Source organism: Neophocaena asiaeorientalis, unplaced genomic scaffold (assembly GCF_003031525.2).
Source record: "Neophocaena asiaeorientalis asiaeorientalis breed wild unplaced genomic scaffold, Neophocaena_asiaeorientalis_V1.1 scaffold155, whole genome shotgun sequence".
NCBI lineage: Eukaryota > Metazoa > Chordata > Mammalia > Artiodactyla > Phocoenidae > Neophocaena > Neophocaena asiaeorientalis.
The window spans coordinates 6,532,972-6,539,603 of record NW_020173040.1 but is presented as its reverse complement, the minus strand read 5'-3'; the positions used below and the strand labels follow the sequence as shown (position 1 = coordinate 6,539,603).

Genomic DNA, 6,632 nt, shown 5'->3' with positions numbered 1-6,632 from the left:
ATTTATCTTTTAACCCAAGATTAGATGAAGACAAAAACAGGGGAGACCTGACTTTCAGCCAGATTTGGCAAGCAGGAAGCACCAAAACTCCCTTAATTTGGGTTCATTGGTTTGTGCTGCTGTTATAAATACCTGGTATGATACTAATGAGACTTTTCCATCTGGGTCTTGCCTTAAAAAAAAAAAAGAACTAGGAGATAAAGGCAGGATTAATCTCAGTTGAAAGCCAAGGGTTTCAGGTGGAAGGGCAATGAAGAATTGAACTAAGACCACATTGTCTAAGGAAGGGGCCGTGTGTCTCCATTTGGGTGACACATGTTTGGGTGATGCAATCTTTACCTGGTGATCCTGGCCTAAGGTCTCCTAAGAGAGTCCACCCCACCCCCACCTTCTTGGCGGTAGTTCTGGGGCAGGTGGGACCTGCATGGGGGTTAAGTGAAATCAGCCTGTCCTGGCTTCAGCACATGGGAGTCCAGACAGGCCAACCCACTTCTTTATTCAGTCATCACGGGGATGAATAATAATTGCACATATGGTCACTGAAATCTGTTTCCCTTTCAAAGTGCTCATGGTCTGGCTTGAGCTGGGTTGGGATCCTGCAGATTGGCACTTGGGCAACTGCTTTTCCCTGCTGAAGTGTCAGAGCGTTAAAGATCAGCTCATAATCCTTTCTTGGCGTATGACTTCCAAAGTTATTGCAAACCATAATTGCAGAATGGAGTTGCAGGCTGGAGTTTTTGTGGCTGCAACACTTTTTTTATAAACTTGTACAGAATGTCAGGAGGGAAACTTTAGTTTGCATTTTTACGTTTGCAACGTGAAGAATGCTTTGTAAATATCTTAAAACTGAAAAAAAAAAAAGCAACCCCAACTGAAAACACACACACACACACACACACACACACACACACACACACACATCTCAACTCTAAGAAAGCTTATTTTTACTAATCACAAACATCAGGTATCTGGCGATCGAGCAATTTCCTGGCAAGAAATACTGCAAGACAAGTCTGGAAGGGTTTTATGAATGTTGAGTAACTCATGAACCACAGCCCATACCCAACTTTTACAGCATGCGAGGTGCAGAGCAATTTCACATACTCTTTGGGACTGCTTTGTTCTGTAATCAAACCTGGGAACAAAACGGCCATAGAGTAATATGAGTCTAAATAGAAAATGGAAACATATGTGGGAAATAGAGCTGAAAAAACAGCGATCGTTGGATACATGTTAATAGTGATTCAAAGGACATTTCACTTCTCTATTGGTTGCCCTAGAATAAGGTGAGATGACCGTGTGCTTGACGTACAACCAAATACACGAGAACGACTGACCATAGCAAGAAACTGGATTTGGTAGCCTCAGTCATTAGTGAGTGTCTTCAGTAAGTTGTATTTACACTGCATTCACTAATACGCTATCCTCGTAGCTGATAGCCAGGCCCAGGAGATGTTTTCCTGTATCAGCATTTAAAATCCACAAGGTGGGCTTCCCTGGTGGCGCAGTGGTTGAGAGTCTGCCTGCCGATGCAGGGGACACGGGTTCGTGCCCCGGTCCGGGAAGATCCCACATGCCGCGGAGCGGCTGGGCCCGCGAGCCATGGCCACTGAGCCTGCGCGTCCTGGGCCTGTGCTCTGCAACGGGAAATGGCATCACTTTTGTCTCTCAGCCTGTGATTAAGTCTTTTCAGGGCAGGAAGCTCATTACTAAAGAAGCTTTTATTTGTTGGATAGTTATCCTCGTTATGACTTTTTTTTTTTTTTTTCGAGACTGAATTTCTACCACTTCCCTTGTTCACTTTTTGAAGACTTTCCCAATCCTCGTGACTGCCCTTAGTTCTTTAAAAGCAGGTCTCTTGCTGGTCCTGGGTCTTTCAATTGGTAAATAAAAAACATTAAGTGAAATGGCTATAGAAAGTCCCAACATCAGTGATCATACTAACAGTGATCCCATGTCCAGCTTACTCACAGCTGTTGGCTAGACTCTATGGCAACCATTGTGTCACCAACAATTAGTGACTTTTTGTGTCTTCTTTTCTGATCTTTATACCTCTTACTTCATCGTATGATTACATTGGATAATTCATCAGTACATCTGTGATTCTGTACCCAAAAGGCATGTGAATTTTCCCCCCCATTTCTATTACCTCCAGCTTGGTCTAGGCCACTGTATTGGTTCCCTGAGGCTTTCATAACAAAGCACCACAGGCTGGGGGGCTTAAACAACAGACATTTATTTTCTCACCATTCTGGAGACTAGAAGTCTGAGATCAAGGGGTCAGCGGGGTTGGTTCTCTCTGAGACTATGAGGGAAGGGTCTATTCCAGGCCTCTGTCCTTGGCTTGTGTCCTCCCTATATCTGCACCTTCCCTCTGTATGTGTATATGTCCACATTTTGCTTTCTTATAAAGACACCAGTCCTCCTGAACTAAGGTCAACCTTAATAACCTCATTTTGCTTTAATTACCTCTTCAAAGACCCTCTCTCCAAATACAGTCACATTCTGATGCGCTGGAGGCTAGGACTTCCGTCTCTGAAGCTGTGGGGAAGGCAGGCACGATCCAGTCCATAACAGCCACCATCATCTCTCATCTGAATGAATTGAAATGGCCTCTAAACTGGTACCCTCAGGTCTACTTTGTGTTCTTCAATCCCATCTCCAAAGAGTAGTAGAAGCGATTTTCCTAACTTAGGAATTGTATCATGTCATTCCTCAACTTAGTCTTCCAATCGTGGTCTAATACACTGTAAAGCATAAAAGACATACAGGCCAGGTAGGATCTAGTTCCTTCCAATCTTTATCAATCTCCCTAATAGTTCCTTGCTTGTTGTGCTTTAGCCACATTCATCTTTCAGGCCTAATACCACATCTCTTTCTGGTCTCTGGGCATTTTCCTCTACTTGGAACATTTGCTCTATTCTTCTGTAGCCAGGGCCTTCTAATTCTTAGATCCCAGCTTAAATCTCTCTCAATAAAGGGTTTCCTGATCTCCTAAGGAAAGTCCCCCTTCTTCTGTCTCTCAGCCTTCCATTTGTTTTCATCACAACCTTTAGAATAAATTGTAGTTATTTCGTGTTTGCTTGGATTTTGTCTTTCTTTTCTAGTAGAGAGCAGATTCTGAGATTCTCTTATTATTGGGTTCATAATACCTAATATAGTACCAGGTGCCTAGGAAGCACTCACATATTTTTGAGTGAATCGTTAGGATCCCTAATACAGCGTTGTATACTAATGATATTGGCAGCCTCATTTCGTTCCTGACTTCAAGAGGGATGCCTCTAATTTTTCACCGTTTAATTACGTCTTAAATGTGCTGTTATATCAGGTTTCAGATAGAAATCTCTAACAGACACTTCAGGTACCCTAAGTAACATATTTATTTCCTTCTAATAAAACTCTGACTTTGTTTGGGTAATCCACACTCCTTCACATGGCCGTGTTTTCTTCGTCATCTCACTCCCATTACCAGGGGTTGGTCTAAGAATGAGGTTGTGATGAAATTCCAGCTAATGAGACAAAAGTCTTTTGTGGACCTTCTAAGAAAGATTCTTCGTTTTATAGACAGGGGGAGAAAATAGTCCTTCCTCCAGGGCACATTGCTATTTTTGCAGAATAATGTCTGTGAGGTAAGCTAGCAAGGAGAGTGCCAATACCATGAACAGAGAGAAATATGGAGGGACATCGTATCTTTTTTAGTAGATCTGTTTCTTATCAATTTATGAAATCAGAGCACATGCAAGAAACCCGATGATATCCCAAAAGTGGTTAAAACTACCAACTACAATACATTGAAAATACCACATTTAGGATACAATTATATACTGGAAAAGGTAGCAATGCCAAGAAAATTGGCAATTAAAAAAAATCTTGTTAAAGACAGTTCTCATAAGTTGTGCTTAAAATCATCCATTTTAACATCTGCAAAAAAAGTCAAATTTATTATTTTACATCATTATGGAAGTTAAAGAGAACAATCAAGTTGTCTCATGGACTGGAAGGTGACTTATTAATTCCCTTTCATTTCCAAACCTCATTAAGCAGTCGCTACATTTATGAGGTAAATCAGCTGAATGCCTGAAATCTAGGCGGCATGTGGGATCTTCCCGGACCGGGCCACGAACCCGTGTCCCCTGCACCGGCAGGCTGACTCTCAACCACTGCACCACCAGGGAAGCCCCCGACACACATTTGAATCACTACACTTATGCTTCAAGATCATATGCTGCTTTAAATCAGAAAAATATTTGCTGTTGAACTCACAAAGTTCACATTTATAGAGGCCACTGCTATTAGCTCTCAGCAAAGGCCATTTCTGCTGGGCAGTCACAATCAAAGCTTCGCTCTTGTCAAGAATTTTGCAAAATTTAGCTGGTGGCTCTTCATCAGTTTGGTCTTGGAGACTCTCAGAGGAATTGTTTTCTGTCTCTATATCATAGTCTTCAGAAACTGCACGCACTTCTGCAGCAACTGGAACGCCTTCAGCAGTGTGAACTTCTATAGGGCTCTCCTCTTGAGTTTGCTGGTTGACTGATTCAGGGGAGTCGCACTCTTCATCACAAATTTCAGTATCAGCACATTTTTCTGTAGAAAAGGCAGTATGGTCTCGAACTCTAAGTACAGGACCTGGAACCAGGTAGTTTTGATTTCTGTTTGTGGCCTTGATTCCATCTGTAAATTTTGGTAAGTCTTTTGATGTCTCTGTATCAGAATCATCATCATTTAGTTGTCATGTCTCTAGGCTACTGTTAGCTGTAGCAGTTTCTCAGACTTCCCTTGTTTTCGACGACCATGACAATTTTGAGGGGACTGGTAGGGTATTTTGCAGGATGTCCCACTAATGAACTTTGTCGTTTTTTTCATGATTAGACTTTGTTGTCAAAATATTTTGTCTGGTTGTCTCATAGAACAAACACTGATCAGAAAAAATCCCATGGAATCCATCTGCAATTCTGCTTATTCCAGAGGAATCTGAATAACGAGAAGGGTGTAAAGTCTTCCTTTTCCTAGGATATTCATTCATATCTTTTTAATTTGGTGTATTTCTTAATACTGGAGTGAGGAAAAATGAATCACAGGAAGTTTTCACAGATGGTAAAAAAAAAAAAAAAATGCCAGTTCTTGGGGTCCGCCTGGCCAGCCCAGGCGCAGCTCCGAGGAGGCGCCGGACCAGACGCCCGAGCGGGGTGGGGGTCGGGGGGAGGTGCGCAGCCCCACCCCCGGGCGCAAGGCGGCGGCCGGCGCCGCTCTGGCCCTCACGCTCAGGGGCGCTCCTCCGGGCCAGCCCCACTCTTTGCCCGCGCGCACTACGTACGCCCTGCCTGCCAGGTCCCCGGCCCAGGCTCGGCGGCCGAACTCGGGCACATTTTGTCTTTGATGATGATTTTGAGCTACTTAATTAACTATCCCTGGTGGCGCTTTACCTAAGACTTCTTCCTTTTTCACGGCTGTCGGTCTGGAGATTTCTAATGCTTATAGCTAAAACAACTTTTCTGCAATATTGCAACCTGCAGTATTAGGCTGTTGAAGTTTTCCTCTATGTCTAGTTTACTAAGGTGACTTTTTTTGTAAGCCTTTTTTTTCCTCTAATCAGGAACTGGTTCAAATATTTTTCTTCATCTTTTGAGATGGAGGTATGATTTTCTTCCTTTAATCTGTTAGTGTAGTGAATACCATCAATATATTTCCAGAGGTTGAAACACCTTTGCCTTTTGGGGATCAACCACGCTTGACTGTGAAGTAGTATTCGTTTTAATAATTGACTGGGTTCAAATACTAATTTATACTTTAGTTGTGATACTTGTGTCTATTTTCAAAAGTGATGCATGTTTATACATTTATTTTTACTTTTTGGTTCTGTCTTCTTGTGTTTTGCATATCTGGTCAGGCTGATTTCTTATGGTGAATAAGAAAGTTTTGTGTTTTGTGTTTCTCCGTGCTCTGGAACAGCTTCTTAAAAATAGAGTTTTTGGATTTCCCTGGTGGTCCAGTGGTTAAGACGCTGAGCTTCCAACGCAGAGGACACGGATTCGATCCCTGGTTGGGGAGTTAAGATCCCACGTGCCATCCGGTGAGGCCAGAAAGTAAAAAAAGAACATTTTAATGGAATTTTCTCTTCCATGAAGACCTGGTAAATTCTTCTATAAAATGATCTGAATAGATCTTTTAGTAACTTTTCAAAAGTAGATATTTTAATAGCTTCTCAATTTTTGGTATGATTTTGGGTCTAAGTTTTCCACTTGTTCCTGAGGTGATTTTGGTAATTAATCTACTCCTGGGAAGTAATTCTATTTACCTGTATTTTCAAATGTATTTCGTAAGTTTGAGCATAATATTCTCATGTAATATTTAAATATCCTTTGTATCTGTAGATACATGGTCATCTTTATTCTTAATGCTGCATTTGTCTGCTTTCTCTAGCTTTAAAATATCGTATTTACCAGAGTTTGCCTATTTTGTTTCTTTTTAAAACTTTGGGTTTTTTGGATCAAGTTTACTAGGGTTTTTGTTTGCTTATATTATATTAATGTCTGACCATTTCTCAACTCCTTCTTGAACCATTAACTTCACTTACTTTCCCAGATACTAGTCTCCTGATTTTTTCAACTCAACACTTTGTTTTTCAATCTCCG

General features: G+C 41.6%; 1 pseudogene; it reads right to left on the bottom strand.

Annotated features, from left to right (window-relative positions):
• Positions 1-947: 947 nt before the first annotated feature.
• On the bottom strand, positions 948-4,723 carry LOC112398284 (zinc finger protein 639 pseudogene; annotated as a pseudogene).
• Positions 4,724-6,632: the final 1,909 nt, after the last annotated feature.